Source organism: Triticum dicoccoides, chromosome 3B (genome assembly GCF_002162155.2).
Source record: "Triticum dicoccoides isolate Atlit2015 ecotype Zavitan chromosome 3B, WEW_v2.0, whole genome shotgun sequence".
NCBI classification, from domain to species: domain Eukaryota; kingdom Viridiplantae; phylum Streptophyta; class Magnoliopsida; order Poales; family Poaceae; genus Triticum; species Triticum dicoccoides.
In genome coordinates, this window is record NC_041385.1 from 772,003,841 (window position 1) to 772,023,207 (window position 19,367).

Genomic DNA, 19,367 nt, shown 5'->3' on the forward strand with positions numbered 1-19,367 from the left:
CGGCCTCGTGAAGAGGCAGCTCGAGGAGAACAAAGGTAAGAAATACCCCGTCTGAATGTTATACAAAGGAAAAAATCGTGGATGCTAATAGAAGCATGATAAATTTTGCTAGGGGCCACGACCGAAGTGGCGGCCCTTAAGAAGGCGATGTGCGAGGCCGAAAACAAAGCTGCTAAGGAGAGCATTGAGTGCAAAAAACAAGAGGCGCGAGTTGATGAGGTCCAGCAAGAGCTCCAGGACTTCGTCAAAGAATTTGAGTCCTTGGAGAGTGACAGCAAGACGCACGAGTCGGAGCTTGCGAAGGCCCATCAGAGCGCACTAGACGCTAAGGCCAAAGCCCAGAAGGCCCTCCAGGAAATTGAGGCGGCCAAGAAGATAGCTAAGGGTAAGACTTTCATTATACAAAGCAAGCATGTGGAGGAGACTTTCCTTTTACTTACCCGAAGTCGGAGCTCTCCAGGAGCATTCGCAGATCTGCCGCACAGCATCTCTGATGCCGCAGAGTTCTACCGGGTTGTGGAGGGGAGCTCGGCAGAGAAACTGTTTTGGTCCCAGTATATTGGGGCCGAACACCTGATGTCCTTGAGCGACCAGCTAAAGCAATTGGTCGAACTCCACAAGGTGGACGAACTGGCCATGAAGGACTTCATAGTCCGGCTGTGGCCTGGCGAGCCCCTGCCCAGCAGCTAATTCGGCTTTGTCAAGTGGATGGTGAATGCCTGTCTGCAGCTTGAAGTCGTTAAGTGGTCCGTCTGTATTGAGGGTGCACGCAGGGCTTTCGCCCGTGCGAAGGTGCACTGGGGGAAGATGGACACCGAGAAGCTGGTGACAGAGGGGCCGCCGAAGGGCAAGCAACATCGCCACCCCGAACAGTACTATGACAATGTCATTGAGGGTGCCCGCCTTGTGGTGGATGAATGTACGAAGGATTTGATATTTGAATGAATGTAATCATGTCATCATGTATTATGAAAACTAGTTCATGTGTGCTATGTAGCGCTTGTTAATTTAAAATATTACCTTCTGTGCGGCCGTTTTAAAAATTCTTGAGAGTTGGCCAGTCATCGGCTTCCGCCCCCATGTAACAGTACCTGGGTGTTCGGGATAAGTATAAACACTCTTTATCCAAGTTTTTGGTCCTTTTAAGGAGGTGTTTAGCGCCACGAACGAGGCAATCGGACTATACGGCTTTATCGCCCTCACTTAGCCATAGAAGTCTACAATTTTAAATTTTGGCGAAGCCCCTAGTATCCGGAAAGCCAAACTTGGGGCGCTATGCACGCCTAAATCAGACGAGGCCGATTCCTTGCCTGATGCGGAAAAATCTTTAAGGATTTGAGACCTCTCGAACAGCGACCAGCTCTCGCCTTATCATGACAGTCAGTTTTCAACTTTCTCTACTGAGGTGCTCGTCCGAAAGAACCGGGACACAATCGCAGTAGTTCTCCCTGCGCTACCTTAGCCGATATAGCGGAACGTAAGGTACCAAAACATAGGAGCCGGGCAAACCCAACTATTGACCCAAGACATGATTCGGAGCTGATGCATATAGTGCTATAAGTTCGGAGTGCCGCACTGTCAAAAGTGTTCGGACTTGTCTTGCCATGTTATGGGGTACTGAAGCCCCCTGGCAAACTGGTCATGCCAAAATGCACTTGTATAATAAATAAGCAGTAAAGAAAAGGGGGCAAATATACTTAATAGCAAGCTGATGTTGTATACTATTTTCCCTTGTTATTCAAATGATACGTCAAAGCATACATATACAAGTAGTGCGATAAGCAGAATAGGACTGTTTGACACATCCTAACCAGGAGCAGGTGGTATGCGGTTATGTAAAACAGGTATAACGATCGTTATCAGAGACCACCTAAGGATTCCCTCGTATGCCAAAGCTTCGTGTCCTCCTGGTGTGTCCGTCCCGCTATGTGTCCGATAGCCGGTCTTTTGGAGGAGCCTCCTGAAGGTAGGGACCTGAAAGAAAAAGGGGTGCAAAAATGCGTGTGTCCTGGGGCGTTCGAACCGCATTATGGACCATGTCATGGCCGTGCCTCCGCCTATGCCCATGGTATTTTAAGTGTGTAGTTATGTACGCGCGGCACGAATGTCGCCGCTTGGCTGGGACTAGGGCGGAGGCCGAATTGCTAGTCGAGCTCTGGACGTGCCGGACGATCCTGTTGTAGAGTACTCCGGACTCGCTTGACGGTATCCGCGTTCTTTATCTCTGAATTGGCTGTTTGCCTAAGAAGGCTGTTTTGTACTTCCGCCGCAAGGGCCGCAGTGTGCTCCTCCATACGAAGCGAGCGCTCTGTGTTTCTATTAACTGTAATAACCCCACGAGGTCCCGGCATTTTGAGCTTGAGATATGCATAATACGATACCGCATTGAATTTGGCGAATGTGGTTCGTCCGAGCAGTGCATGATAGCCGCTGCGGAAGGGGACGATGTCGAAGATTAACTCCTCGCTTCGGAAATTGTCCGGAGATCTGAAGACCACTTCCAGTGTGATTGAGCCCGTACAACAGGCCTCTACACCGGGTATGACACCCTTGAAGGTGGTTTTTGTGGGCTTGATCCTTGAGGGGTCAATGCCCATTTTGCGCACTGTATCCTGATAGAGCAGGTTCAGGCTGCTGCCGCCGTCCATGAGGACTCGTGTGAGATGGAATCCGTCGATGATGGGGTCAAGGACCAATGCGGCTAAACCGCCATGACGGATACTGGTAGGATGGTCCCTGCAATTGAAAGTGATCGGACAAGAGGACCATGGGTTGAATTTTGGGGCGACTGGCTCCATCGTGTAGATGTCCCTTAGTGCACGCTTCCGTTCCCACTTGGGGATATGGGTTGCTTATATCATATCACTGTTTTCACCTGGGGAGGGAATTTCTTCTGTCCTCCCATGTTCGGCGGTCGGGGCTCCTCGTCATCCTTGCTATGTAGCCCCTTTTCCTTGTTTTTGGCATTCAACTTGCCGGCATGTTTAAACACCCAGCATTCCCTGTTGGTGTGGTTGGCTGGTTTATCGGGGCTATCGTGAATTTGAGATGAGCGATCGAGTATGTGGTCCAAACTGGACGAGCCCGGACTGTTTCTCTTGAATGGCTTTTTCTGCTGTCCGGATTTAAAGCCTCTGAATCCGGCATTGACTGTCGTGTCTCGGCATTGTCGCCATTATTGCGACGCTTGTGTCTATTCCGTCGCGGCTTGCCGTTGCTATCCCTGGCGTCCGAATCGCCTGAGTTTTTGGGTGTGATGTTGTTGCGAGCCAGCCAGCTGTCCTCGCCCACGCAGAAGCGGGCCATGAGTGTCGTGAGGGCAGCCATGGACTTTGGCTTCTCTTGGCCGAGATGTCGGGCGAGCCATTCATCGCGGATGTTGTGCTTGAAGGCCGCTAAGGCTTCGGCATCCAGACAGTCGACAATTTGGTTATTTTTGGTTAGGAACCGAGTCCAGAATTTCCTAGCTGATTCTCCGGGCTATTGGGTTATGTGACTTAAGTCATCAGCATCTGGTGGTCACACGTAAGTGCCCTAGAAGTTATCGAGGAATCCGTCTTCCAGATCCTCCCAACTGCCAATGGAGCTTGCTGGCAGGCTATTAAGCCAATGCCTAGCCGGTCCTTTGAGCTTAAGTGGTAGGTACTTTATGGCATGTAAGTCATCGCCGTGGGCCATGTGGATGTGGAGAAGAAAATCTTCGATCCATACCGCGGGGTCTGTTGTGCCATCGTATGATTCAATATTTACGGGTTTAAACCCTTCTGGGAATTCGTGATCCATAACTTCATCAGTGAAGCATAGGGTGTGTGCGGCGCCTCTATGCCGGGCTACATCCCGACGTAGTTCAAATGAGTCCGGTCTATTGTATTCGGCCCAGCCGGACTTTGGTTTATTGTATCCGGCGTGACGGTCATCATCACGTCTTCTGGCGCACCCCCGTGATCCGTAGATCGATCTTGACTGTCCTGCTTTGGTTTCCAATACTTCTTGCAGGTCCTTCGTGTAGCCCCGGGCCTTGGTATTATTGTTTGATTGGCGACAGGGTGTGGTCTGGACTTCGGGCTGGTATGCCGTTTTGTCGCGACCGCGGGGTGGCCGGTCAGCCGCATCATGCACTGGTAGTGTGGGCTTTAAAGCCTCCTCCTCGAGTTGAGGTAGCAGTCTGTGCTTTGGGTAGATTTTGCTAGGGCGTTCGAGTCCGTATTCCTCGGCAGCCAGGACCTCGGTCCATCTGTCAATTAGCAGATATTGATCAGCTTGAAGCTGTTGCTGCTTTTTCTTTAGGCTTTTTGCAGTGGCTATAAGCCGGCGTTTGAAGCACTCCTGCTCGACGGGATCCTCAGGCACGATGAATTCTTCGTTGCCAAGGCTCACTTCGTCTTCGAAGAGAGGCATGTAATTATCGTTCTCTGATTCTCCATCAGTTGCCTGTTCTTTAGGGCTAGCTTGCCCATCCTCTTGCTCGGTCTGCTTAGGCAGGATTGTCTTCGTCTTTGGCACCATTCGGATTGTTATCTCCTGTGCCGGCATCACTATTTTTGCTATGGCAGGGCTTGGAGCGGCGCCGATGACGCCGGTGTCTAGATTGCTTCCCCAAGGGGTTATCTTCCATTGCCTCATCGACATTGTTTTCTTTAGGGGTGTCCACCATATAAATATCATATGATGAGGTGGCGGTCCAGCGTCCTATAGGCGGTGGTTCCCGTTCTTCTCCTGCATCGTCATCCATACCGTCGATGTCTTCGTAGTCGAAGTCAAGCACGTCGGTTAAGTCATCGACAGTGGCTATAAAGTGGGTGGTGGGTGGGGGACGAATTTCTTCGTCGTCCGCTCCCCACTCGAGCCAGACATAGTTCGGCCAAGAATCTCCTGACAAGGAAAGATACCTTAATGAGTTTAGCATGTCACCCAAGGGCGAGTGCTGAAAAATATCCGCGGCGGTGAACTCCATGACCGGTGCCCAATCAGATTCGATAGGCACAGACGCACACGGTTCGGATCCTGTGGCTGGAGACGAGTCTGAGGGTCCGATGACGCCACTTTCACAGGAGGTGGAACCAGTGTTCGGCTCCAACTCCGATGAGTGTGCAGCTTCCGTGGCGGGGTCCATCCACCCGCCCTAGGAAGGCACGATCTGCTCCGGATTGATTCCCGGTGCCACCGCAGGCGCGATCTCTCGAATACTGTCTGACGGCAGATCAAAGTCATGCCTGTCGTGACCATTCGGTGTGCCTCGTATGGGCTCGAATCCGTCGAAGATCAAGTCTCCGCGGATGCCGCCAGTATAGTTTAAGCTTCGAAACCTGACCTGATGGCCAGGGGCGTAGCTATCGATCTGCTCCAGATGGCCAAGCGAGTTGGCCCGCAGTACGAAGCCGCCGAATACGAAGATTTGTCCGGGGAGGAACACCTCCTCCTGGACCGCATCATTGAAGATGATCGAAGGGGCCATCAAGCCTTATAGCGATGGCACAGTGGAACTCTCAATGAAAGCACCAATGTCAGTGTCAAAACCAGCGGATCTCGGGTAGGGGGTCCCGAACTGTGCGTCTAAGGCTAATGGTAACAGGAGGCAGGGGACACGATGTTTTACCCAGGTTCGAGCCCTCTCTATGGAGGTAATACCCTACTTCCTGCTTGATTTATCTTGATGATATGAGTATTACAAGAGTTGATCTACCATGAGATCGTAGAGGCTAAACCCTAGGAGCTAGCCTATGATTATGATTGTTCTTGTCCTATGGACTAAACCCACTGGTTTATATAGACACCGGAGGGGGCTAGGGTTACATAGAGTCAGTTGCAGAGAAGGAAATCTACATATATGAATATCCAAGCTTGCCTTCCACGCAAAGGAGAGTCCCATTTGGACACGGGACGAAGTCTTCAATCTTGTATCCATAGTCCAACAGTCCGGCCAAAGTATATAGTCCGGCTGTCCGAGGACCCCTTAATCCAGGACTCCCTCGGAAGAAGAGAGCAGGCCAGGTGGGCACCTCCCCGTGCGACCCCACCTGTCGGCGACAGAAGGGCAAGGCCCAGTGCCAGCAAGGATAAGTGGTCGTGCCCCCGCCGCGAAGCCGTTTTCCCCATGCAAAAGCGTATTCCTGGTTAGTACGTTTGCCTCTTCAGAAAGCATATTTTTCCTCTTCTCCGGCCCGAAATACGTTTTCCTCTCTGGAAAATGTATTCTCAGAAAAGACACGTTCTGTTTAAACTGCCAGGGACCTGTTTGTAGAAGTATTTTTACAGACTAGTCCCTGAGCTTTAAACGTCCATATCTTTTTACCCATAACTCCGAATGAGGTGATTCCAGCGCTCACGTTCTCTGCTCGTCGAGTTCTTTCTAATGGAATTATTATCACCATGTTTGCAAATTCTGAAAACGACCATCAAACAGCCCCTCTGAGAGAGAACTGTTTCTGGCAAATCTTTCTACGATCGTCTCACACTTCTTCCCGGAGTATTTGTCAACCCCAGGCAAGCCAACTTCTTATCATGAGCCCCGAACTTGCATGTTGGCTTTGCTTGCACCTCGTGTGTGTGTTTAGTTACAGTAGTTTCTTGTCTGTTCTGCCTGCTATTATTTCAGTCGTGCTATATGTTATTGTTATCTGCCTTACATGCTTGTGCTTTCATAAAATAATTTGACATGCTAGCTAGATGTTGTTGCTGATAATATCAAGCCTCTGTCTAGTTTATTGTTAGTAGTATCGATGTTATGATGATTCTGTTGCACTCGTGGAATTACTAGTATTCAGTATTACCATGTTTCCCATGATATCACAGTTCACTGGAAAAGATTGATGTTTTGTTACCGCATCTGTATGTTGCATTCATGTTAAAAATACTTGCATGATGATTGATGATGGAGAAGTTAATAATATGACTTAATAACAAACCTCCTCCGTCATCGATGGGATTGACTCATAGTGCCACCAAATCGAGCTTTTCTTTTCCAGTGCAGCCACATTTGCCTGTTATGGGTAGGCCTTAACTGGGTCTATTGTCATGCCTCTCGCAGGTGCCTCCAACAAGGGAAGGTTATGGGCGTGCGCTACGCTAATCAAGTAGGCGGACATAAGCCTTGTGTGCCCGGGTTTGGTTTTGAGCTCATGTCCCCGTTTGGGACCATTTTGTTTTGCCACGACAGTGGTTGTTGGTGTCTTTGATAGGCATGGGGCCACCCAGAACTAAACCCAAGGGGGTGTCGGTCGGAGTGGCTGGGAGAGTGTCATGGCAGTAGGACGGTTTTGTCGAAATGTCGTTGGTCCACCCGAATGGGAGTGCGAGGCCATCGATTTCATGGTGTGGGTACAGTGCGCTACCTCTACAGAGTGTATTTAATCTATCGATAGCTGCGTCCTCGATCATGGGCACAAGTTCGTAGTAGGTCACATTATCAGGTCTTGGTCAAAATGGAGGATGAACCTGAAATAACTAAGTTGATGAATAATGTGCAATAAATAATGTGATGACTTGGACTATGAGATAGTCGTGAGAAGTCACAGTGATGTTGATATGATCACGAGATGAGGTCTTGGTGAGTGTTGAACCAAGTGTGGTTCCGTTTGTGATCCATGAGTGATCACCGTTTGGTTACAAGGTAACCCGTTGAACCGAGCATGGTTCCGTTTGTGATCCGTGAGTGATCACCATTTGGTTACAAGGTAACCCGTTGAACCGAGTATGGTTTCGTTTGTGATCCGTGAATGGTCACCATTCGGTTGCGAGGCAACCCGTTGGTAAGAGAGTCTGAAAGACTCGGTGCACAAGTTTGGTTGCATTGCATGAGTAGTATGTTATTATTTGCATTTAAAGAACCATGGTAGAATAGGATATGGTTGCATAAATTTAACATGTTATGTCTGCATTGGATATGACTGGTAGTTTATTTTCAGCATAGTTTCATGATGCCATGCCATGTTTTGATTGAGCTTATGCCATGTCATGATCAAGATGCTATGCTATGTTTTGTTGTTGCCATGATAGAAGTAAGTTTGATATGCCATGTTATTGCCATGCTAGTAGATGCCATGATGTCGTTCATGCTTATTTTGATCCATGCCTCTAATTAATATCATGACATGCTTAGAAATTGTGTTGAAGTAGATAGTTGCATATGCTTGGTTCTTGCTTTGTGATCTGTATGTTTGGATGCTATGTATTTGGTTGTCTTGCAAATACATTCAATGTACTGACCTGGCGTGTCATGCCAGTTTTGTAAGCCGTGCCCAAATTGTTCGCTTGTTCCGTTGTGCTAGGCCGTAATCTTGCCAGTCCTGTGAGTTGTGGAGCCCAGCCAGAGTGATATGCTGCCAAACCTAGACTTTCGCCGTCATTTAAATAGACTTCTGCTACCATTCATATAGTCATAGGGCTATGCCAGATAATTGTATTCATCAATGATGTAATCATATACACATGTATTGGATGAATATTCTTGTACCTGGAATGATGTATTATGGACCTGTTGTGCGTCAGGTGTTATCCTGGGCTGACGTGCGAAGGCCCCCTGCTCCATGCGAATCGGGGTGCCACAGAATGGCTATGGAAATGCCATAATAGGTAGGTATGGTGGTTGTTTTGAGGAAAGTATATGGTGGGTGTATGGTACCGGCGAAAGTTGCACGGTACTAGAGAGGCTAGCAATGGTGGAAGGGTGAGAGTGCGTATAATCCATGGACTCAACATTAGTCATAAAGAATTCACATACTTATTGCAAAATTTTATTAGTTATCGAAACAAAGTACTACGCGCATGCTCCTAGGGGGATAGATTGGTAGGAAAAGACCATCGCTCGTCCCCGGTAGGAAAAGACCATCGCTCGTGCCCTGGGCGCGCCTTCCTACCTCGTGGACGCCTCGTGGCGTTTCTGACTTCAACTCCAAGTCTTATGGTTTGCTTTCGGTCCAAGAAAGATCATCGCAAAGGTTTCATTCCATTTGGACTCCGTTTGGTATTCCTTTTCTGCAAAACTCTAAAATATGAAAAAAAAAACAGAAACTGGCACTGGGCCTCCGGTTAATTGGTTAGTCCCAAAAATAATATAAAAGAGCATATTAAAGCCCATTAAACATCCAAAACAGATAATATAATAGCATGGAACAATAAAAAATTATAGATACGTTGGAGACGTATCAGGTGACCAGCGTGAAACGCCTTAAAGGCAAGGAGGCAATTCCTATCAGCAAGGTGCCGCTTCCCATCCGCTAGCCTAGTCAAATAGAACGCAGAAGTTAAGCGTGCTCAGGTTGGAGTAGTCCAAGGATGGGTGACCCGGTGGGAAGTTGCATATCTCAAGATTCATTTAATTGATAGGTTATCTTTTTGCTATAAAATCACCATGACTGCGCAAGCGCTAGCAAATGGTGCAGGTACTGTCTTAACCGTGTGCGATGCAAGTTCTCTGTAAAATCACCACGACTGAGCAAGCGCGAGCAAATCCCGGTGGGAAGTTGCATATCTCAAGATTCATTTAATTGATAGGTTTTTTTGCTGTAAAATCACCACAACTTCGCAAGTGCGAGCAAATGGTGCAGATACTGGCTTAACCATGTGCGATGCAAGTGCGCTGTAAAATCACCACGACTGTGCAAGCGCGAGCAAATAGTGCAGGTACTAGCTTAACCGTGCGCGATGCAAGTGCGCTATAAAATCACCACGACTGCGCAAGCGCGAGCAAATGGTGGAGGTACTGTCTTAACCGTGTGCGATGCAAGTGCGCGGTAAAATCACCACCAGTGCGGAAGCTAAGGGTGGGTAAATTTATTTAGAAATTAGGACTAACCGTGTGCGATAGACCAGCTAGCTAGAAATATAAAAACAAACTACATGCCTTGAGCATTGCAAAAGTCAGCGGCTCCGCCACTTTTCCTTATTATCATACACGCATATTCTTATTGGACCGTGCACGATCTTGGGCACTCCCTCCCCGCATCAATTCCTTTACCCAAATTTTAGTAGCTATCGTACTTCAACCATCGTCCACACTCCTCCAACACCGACCTTGTAGTAAAATTGCAGTAGCCGAGGCATTTGAGTCGTCGCCCTCCCTCGTCCACCACCATCTCCACCCACCATTACTAAAAAATTCAGTAGCTGCGACGTATCCTCAAACACCACCATCCCCCCTCCACAGTCCACCCACCCACCCCCCGCCCCCCTTGAACCATAGCTCGCGGCCGCCGCCGCCACCAACCCATGCCGGTCTGCCCATTCCCCCTAGATTAGATAATAAAGTTCAGGTTACCCTGCGATTCACATACTGTCGCCCCACTCCCCTGAGTTTTTAGATGAGGCCTTCGGTGTCCCTCCCCGCCAGATCTACATCCCCTGCTCCAGAATGTCGCAGCCTAAGCTCAACCATGTATCCCGAGGATCCCGACGAGCGTTAGGCCAAGAAGAGGTTTATCATGGCCTCTCCACCGGACGTTGGCGAGGTGGCCGTCGTTCGCCCCGACCTGTCGTCCCAGAGCAACACGTCGCCGCGGAAGCCGACAAAGACGTTGACTATGTTGCCATGTCGAAGGCTTCATGTTAGCGAGCTTGCATATTACTGTATCTCGGGAAAGCTGGCTACGATATCAAGCTCGTCGATAGTAACGGCTTCACGCGGGCCATGTCACAGGTTATGTGGTCCATCCCCAACCCCTCTAGTTCAACCATCGTCGATCTCTTCGACGACCTTGCCGCTGATCTCCTTCGCCAAAGGGCCAAGGATTTGCTATCCTTATATGCCATCGAGCCCATTTTGTCATTTTTGAAGGACATGTTCTACGGCAGCGTCTTTGGAACCTCAATTGCCAAGTCAGATCTCATCGACCACGATCACGACCACGAGGAGGGCACCCACGAAGGTTCTTCCAAGGTGAAACAACCCATCTATGACATCAGAGAGCTCACCATGGGTATGTGCTCTTCCAACTGGAAGGATCCCATCCATGAAATGTGAGGCAACATCCTATTAGCAAATCTTACCTTTTCTAGCTTGCCAACTCACACCCTTTGTTGTAGTAGCATTTGTCATGCGGTGCTATAACTGTGTCGTGTTTAATTATTTCAGTTATGCAAAAATGTATTGTTCAATAGGGCTATGTGATGTTTAAGTATAAATTGTCCACTTCAGTTTCAGGAATGGCTATATTTGGTTATTTATAGTGAGTAGATGCCTTGTTTATCCGTGTTTGGTTGTTAGGTTGGTTGAGTGAGCATTTTTTCCAGTTATCGAGTCGATGCCTTGTTTATATGTATTTGGTTCTTAGTTTGATTGCAGTGAGCATTTGTCCAGTTATCAAGCAGATGCCTTGTTTATCTGTATTTGGTTGTTAGGTTGCTTTTTTTAGCATTTTTCCAGTTTCGAAGCAGATGCCTTGTTTATCTGTATTTTCTTGTTAGGTTGGTTGCATTGAGCATTTGTCCAGTTTTCAAGCATATGCCATGTTTATCTGTATTTGCTTGTTAGGTTGGTTGCAGTGAGACTCCCAGTTTTCAATGGCTATATTTGGTTGTTATACTGATCATTTATGCCTTGTTTATTTCAATCATTCACAATGTGTTGTTCATTATGTGCAAGTTGGAATTGTGCCGCTCGACTGCATCAATACCAGTTTGAACGGCTATATTTGGTTCCAGTTATGCCTGGTGTAGTTAACACATACCCTTTATTTCAGTTTTACATATTTATCTAGTGATGTTTAAGCATTACCTACGTTCTATTCATTTTCAACAATACCAGTTTGAATTGCAATATTTGATGGTTGTTAAGCCTGTTATCGGTAACATTGCCTTCCATTTTATATATGCTTTAACAGCATGCTGAAACCAACACATTCAAGCTATCATTTGGAGATGATATTGTTTACCTTTGTTGTATTTGTTTGATGTTAAGGTTGTTGTACTTATCATGCCTTTTCACTACTTATGCAGGACAACAATGGGAGTGGCCACCATTTTTCGCCGAGGTTAGCTTCATCCCTCAGCTTGTACTCCCCCGTCGTTACATAGTGTGGTGCATATAGATCCAGGCCTGGACACTTGTTAGCTTCTAATATTGACTTGTTTCTTGTAGGTACATATGCCCTTGGCAAAGATCCATGCATCGACCCTTTTTGCGTATGGGGCAATGAGATATTCATGAACAAGCATCAAGTGAGGAAACTGATAAGGATTATTAGCAAAAAGATATGAATGGTGGCAATCAAATTATTTGTTTATGCTCTACCCAACACAACGGTGAGCTGTAGGATGGTACCTACAAACTCTGCAACCTTCTCTTTTTACTGCGCATAATGAGTTGTTAGACAACAATGTCTGAATCTTTTTTGTTCGTGGTGGTTCCCGAAGCAGTTCACTCAAGATTACCTCGCAAAGTACATGATTGGTGGACACGCAATAAAAGTTAAAATATTTCATCCAGACTATAATGAGCATCGAGAAGTCGTAATGAAGACAGTGAAGGATGGACGGGCAGCCATCACAAGGGGTTGGCCTTGAGTCGTGCTCACATTACGCATGGAGGAGGGCACAATATGAGCATTCCGCTTCAGCTTGTTCAACAACCAGAATGTCTTTCGCCTCTCTCTTTACAGTCTCTAGTACAACTGTGGTTCATCATTCTTTACTTGGTGCTTCTGTAGTTCTTTAGTATATGTACCTGTGCATCAAATTATGCATTCGTGGTTGAACCTATATTTGTAATAAACATGGTTGGATATGAAATAAGTGATTGCCTACTATCAAATGGAGAGCTGCAACCCGACGAGGACGAGTTACAACCAGGGGCGTGAGGGATGTTAGGGTTGTGATTATGCATTCATGGTTGACCTATATTTGTAATAAACCTATAGCCCGATGAGGAGGAGTTACAACCAAGGGCGTGAGGGATGTTGGAACAGGCTCTGCGGATTGCTACAACCGGTTTTTTAGCGAGTTACAACCGACTCACATGGTGAGCTGCAACTGCATAGGAACGGCGGGCTGCCACCGTCGAGGGCGAAGGTGCAACCACGGTGATGGGGTGCTGGAACCGACTCCAAGGGATGCTGGAACCAACCCCATAGGTTGTTGTGACCGTGGCTGGCATTCTGGAACTGGGCATGCTCTCGTGCTGGAATCAGCACTTGGCGATGATGCAACTAGCGAAATCCAGTACTCGAACCAACGAGTGGCCGTGCTGGAATGGGCGGATGGGGGTCCTACGTCCGGCCCCTAACGCTGCTAGGGGACAATGGCACATGACGCTGCAACCGGCAACCCGCCGGTGCTAGATATGGTGACTGCAGGGCTGGACGAGCAGCTTTTTTGCTGCGACCGTGGTGACCGCGAGCTAGAACCGACAATATTTTTTTCTGCGACTCATGGTGACCAGGAGCTGGGGAGCGGGCGGAGCATGATGTTGCAACCGTGGTATCCGCGCGCTGGAACCGTGGCGGAAAAATGCTGGAACCAGTCAATCTCGTAGCATCATGCGACAACCGGCTGCCTGCGATGCCGGAATCGTTAATGAGACGAGCTGGGAGCGGCAGGCTGAGATGCTGCAACCGACTGCCGACGATGGTGGAATGATAGTACGACAAGCTGCAAGCCGCAGGCAAGGCTGCTATAACCGGCTGCCGGTGATGCTCGAATCGTCAGTGAGACGAGCTGCAAGCGGTAGATGGAGATGCAACAACTGGCTGGGCATGAAGCTACAACTCCTAGCATTCTTTGCTGGAAGCAGACGCCAGAGATGTTGCAGTCGTCATCGGCAGATGCTCAAACGGCGGCCACCATTTGCTAGAACCGGCCATGAAGGTAGCTGGAATAGGTGGTGGCGGATGTTGCAAGCCACCACGGCAGATGCTGGAACCGGCCATGGAAAATGCTGGAACCGGCAATTGTGGATGCTACAGCTGAGAGACAGATGCTAGAACTGGTGGTGGCGGATGCTACAACCGCGGGTCAACGAAGCTGTAACAGTGCACTACAAGAAATATGTCAACTAGTGACCTTCTCTTAGTGACCCTAGCTGAATTGGTCGTAAATCCACGTCCATTTCACTTGGAAGGGCTCAAACCCTGAATTGCCTTACACGAAATGGTCATAAAGCAGACAAGAGTGGTCCATGACCTTATTTCTACCTGATTACGACCAATATAAATGGTCATGAGGTTGTGAACATGGATGCATTAGTACTTATTGCTATGACTAGGCGCCACCTCATCAGTTTTGCCTGTGTCATGTCCATGTGGCAGTTTTTGCCCTAGGTTGTGAAGCAACCTATATTTCTGTCATTCCCAAAATTCCCAAAAAAATCTCATAAATTCTTTGGGTCATACATCAAATATGTAAAAAACCTTCCTTGCCTAGTTCATAAATAATTAAAAAATATTCATTTTCCTATTATGTTCAGGAAAACACTTTGTGAAGGAAGTACCACTTTGGCATGTCCAAATGGTATCCATTTTCTACAGTGCTTTCCTATGCCTAAATAACCATCCTCCACCAAATGCCAGCTCAATCCATTCATTATTTTGAGCTCAGCTTCAACATTCGTATTTATGTCTTGTGTGGTACTTTGCAAAGCAAGTACCACCTAGGCTCCTCCTTTTGAGCTGAAAATTTGTGAAGACGGTCTTCTTAGTAACTGATCATCCTCAGCCAAAACTCACGCCCATTATCCATGTGCATTTCCTGTACCGCTAATCAAACACTTGGCTGCTTATTCATGTTTTAGCATCGATCGGTCTCCTCGTGAGAATCTTATGTTGTGATTTTCTTCCTAGAACCTACTAGGGGAGTGCCCAACCCACTAGACATGCCTAGGCCGCCCAGAACACATGGCAACGCCACGGTCATGAGGTGACCACGCGGCAGGCATGCGAATTTACGCACTCTAGAGTTGGGGCCATCGACGACCGTTCAAACCTCAATGTATCGCCACCAAACCATGTATTTATGATTAAATAGGTATTTATGTAACTAGAAATGATTTTTGGAAAAAATAAATAGCAAACTATGAGGCAGCTGCAGTTCAAATTTGACCTGCTTCCTAATGAATCGATGGAATTTTGTCTTTTTCACCAGAGGTGGATCAAAACTTTTGACACCCAAACATTTTGTCGATTGTGCATTAAATATGTCCTAATATTTTAGAAAATTGATTTGGTCCAATTTTGCAACAAATATATGGTAGGCCTTTCACAAAAAAAACTCATTTCAAGCACTCAGAAAATGGAAAATGAATTTTTCATGCAAAGAAAATGAAAACTCCCTTAGGCAACATTATTTGGAATTCCAAGATGCACCCATGTGCACAATATGAGATCATTTGAACAAACTATGCCATGAATATGGCCATAAGATTGATCATTTGGCTTGAAAGCCCTGAATCTTCACGCATGATAACTCATTTCTTAGAACACTTTTTTCAAATAATTTCCGTATTACAAGTTTATTATTTTTCCTGGAAACTTGGTCACATATAATGACACAATGCAAAGGTTTTGCAATTTTTTGATTTTGTTTGAATTTTTTATGCCCGTTTCAAAATGCGGTCAAAACTACGGGCTTGACGTTCCTAGCTAGTGGTTGAATCTTGGAAAACTTTTGATGTTTCTCTGATTAAATAGATACTTATGTACCTAGAAATGATTTTTGGAAAAAATAAAGAACAAACTATGAGGCAGCTGCACTTCAAATTTGACCCGCTTCCTACTGAATCGGTGGGAATTTGTCTTTTTCACCAGAGGTGGATCAAAACTTTTGACACCCAACCATTTTGTTAATTGTGCATTAAATATGGCCTAGTATTTTAGAAAATTGATTTGGTCCAAATTTGCAACAAATATATGGTAGGTCCTTCACAAAAAAAACTCATTTCGGGCACTCGGGAAATGGAAAATGAATTTTCCGTGCAAAGAAAATGAAAACTCCCTTAGGAAACATTGTTTGGAATTCCAAGATGCACCCTTGTGCACAATATGAGATTATTTGAACAAACTATGCCATGAATGTGGCCATAAGATTGATCATTTGGCTTGAAAGCCCTGAATCTTCACGCATGATAGCTCATTTCTGAGAACACTTTTTTAAAATAACTTCCGTATTACAAGTTTATTATTTTTCCTGGAAACTTGGTCACATATAATGACACAATGCGAAGGTTTTGCAATTTTTTGATTTTGTTTGAATTTTTTATGCCCGTTTCAAAATGCGGTCAAAACGGCGGGCTTGACCGTTCCTAACTAGTGGTTGAATCTTGGAAAACTTTTGATGTTTCTCTGATTAAATAGATACTTATGTACCTAGAAATGATTTTTGGAAAAAATAAAGAACAAACTATGAGGCAACTGCAGTTCAAATTTGACCCGCTTCCTACTGAATCGGTGGGAATTTGTCTTTTTCACCAGAGATGGATCAAAACTTTTGACACCCAACCATTTTGTTAATTGTGCATTAAATATGGCCTAGTATTTTAGAAAATTGATTTAGTCCAATTTTGCAACAAATATATGGTAGGTCCTTGACAAAAAAACTCATTTCGGGCACTCAGGAAATGGAAAATAAATTTTCGTGCAAAGAAAATGGAAACTCCCTTAGGCAACATTGTTTAGAATTCCAAGATGCACCCTTGTGCACAATATGAGATCATTTGAACAAACTATGCCATGAATGTGGCCATAAGATTGATCATTTGGCTTGAAAGCCGTGAATCTTCACGCATGATAGCTCATTTCTGAGAACACTTTTTTAAAATAACTTCTGTATTACAAGTTTATTATTTTTCCTGGAAACTTGGTCACATATAATGACACAATGCGAAGGTTTTGCAATTTTTTGATTTTGTTTGAATTTTTTATGCCCGTTTCAAAATGCGGTCAAAACGGCGGGCTTGACCGTTCCTAACTAGTGGTTGAATCTTGGAAAACTTTTGATGTTTCTCTGATTAAATAGATACTTATGTACCTAGAAATGATTTTTGGAAAAAATAAAGAACAAACTATGAGGCAACTGCAGTTCAAATTTGACCCGCTTCCTGCTGAATCGGTGGGAATTTGTCTTTTTCTCCAGAGATGGATCAAAACTTTTGACACCCAACCATTTTGTTAATTGTGCATTAAATATGGCCTAGTATTTTAGAAAATTGATTTAGTCCAATTTTGCAACAAATATATGGTAGGTCCTTGACAAAAAAACTCATTTCGGGCACTCAGGAAATGGAAAATAAATTTTCGTGCAAAGAAAATGAAAACTCCCTTAGGCAACATTGTTTAGAATTCCAAGATGCACCCTTGTGCATAATATGAGATCATTTGAACAAACTATGCCATGAATGTGGCCATAAGATTGATCATTTGGCTTGAAAGCCCTGAATCTTCACGCATGATAGCTCATTTCTGAGAACACTTTTTTAAAATAATTACCATATTACAACTTTATTACTTTTCCTGGAAACTTGGTCACATATAATGACACAATGCTAAGGTTTTCTAATTTTTTGAATTTTTTGAATTTTTTATGCCCGTTTCAAAATGCGGACAAAACGACGGGCTTGACCGTTCTTAGCTAGTGGTTGAATCTTGGAAAACTTTTGATGTTTTTCTGATTAAATATATACTTATGTACCTATAAATGATTTTTGGAAAAAATAAAGAGCAAACTATGAGGCAGCTGTAGTTCAAATTTGACCCGTTTTCTACTAAATTGGCTGTAGTTTGTCTTTTTCACCAGAGGTGGATCGAATCTTTTGGCACCCAACCATTTTGTCAATTGTGCATTAATTATGTCCTAATATTTTAGAAAATCAATTTGGTCTAAATTTGTAACAAATATATGATAGGTCTTTCACAAAAGAATTCATTTTGGACACTCAAAAATGAAAAAATGATTTAAAAGAACTCATTTCTCATAACTCTTTAAAAAACTATTTGTCTTATTCCAATTTGTGATTATTCCTGAAAACTATAGTCAAATTTGCTAACACAATGAGAAGTTTTTTTAAAAAAAATCAGGTCATAATAAAATAGCGAACATGATTTAGCATCTTAATTTTAGTCAATTATATGACCAATTTAAATGGTCAAAATATCATACTTGTATACTGCGTTCTGATTGATCCAGAGGCCTCTCATGCAGATCATGGATAAATCACCGTCGGATCCTCCTAGATCCAATGTATAGCTGGTCAAATGGGCCTTTTTTTCGGGCCGGCCCGTGAGCACGCGCGGCACGGCCCGCCTTGGGCCAGGCACGACACGGTCTAAACGGGCCGGGCCCGGCACGCGGCACGCCCTGGGCCGTGCCTGGGCCTGGAGGCTGGGCACGCGGGCCGGCACGACACGGCCCGATTATGTTTTTTATTTTTTTATACATCTATATATGGCCCAATATATAAAAATAGGTTAAAAACGCTCAATGCGGCAAATAACAGGCTGAAAATATGCGGCCCACCGTGCTAAACGGGCCAACGTGCCGGCCCGTTTACTAACTGGGCCGTGCCTGGGCCTGGGGGCGCAGCACGCGGGCCGGCACGGCACGGCCCGTATAGTAAACGTGCCGTGGCGGGCCGTGCCGGGCCAGGCACGATTACGATGGGCTGGGCCGTGCCGTGCCGGGCCGGCCCGTTTGGCCAGGTATGATCCAATGGCCCGCACCGCACCCACCGCGAGCTACCCCTAAAAAAAACCCCACCGCACATCACTCCCCTCTCTCCCCGCGCAGCGAACCCTAGCGGTCTCACCCTCTCAGCCCCGCACACCACTCCTCCTTCTGGATCCACCGCCGCCGCCCTCTGGATCTCGAAGTGCCGCTACTCCCTCCCTCCAGATCGAGAGAGAGCTCGCCGCCGTCCTCCTGCTCTCGCCCCTGCCCTTCCCTCCCCTTAACCCCGAGGCGGCAACGCAGACGGCCATCGACCTCGCCCACCTAACCCTAGCAAGAGGAGAGCGGCCATGGATCCGTCGAAGCTGAGTGAGCTGCACTCCTTCGTGGAGGAGTGCAAGAAGGACCCGGCGCTCCTCGCCGACCCCGCCCTCGACGCCAACCTCCCACCGCGGGGGTGGGGAAGACGGCCCAGGCGGCGGCGGCGCACGCCGCGCTCTTCTACTTCACGCTCCTCCTCGCGCTCAGGGTCGACGGCCGCGCCGACTCCTCCTGGTGGTACTCCCTTCCTCTCTCTCTCTCTCTCTTCCCCCACTGCCTCTTTCTCTCGGTTTCTCTATCTGAATCCCCACTCTCTCTTTGCAGATGGCGTGGATCCGGTGCTGCGTGGAGGAGAAGGAGGCCATGGAGTCCTGCGGCCGCGACGAGGAGGAGCCCAGCGGCGGAAGAGGAGCGGGGGCCACCCGGCCAGGAGATTGAGTCGAGGAAGCAGCAGCCGGAGA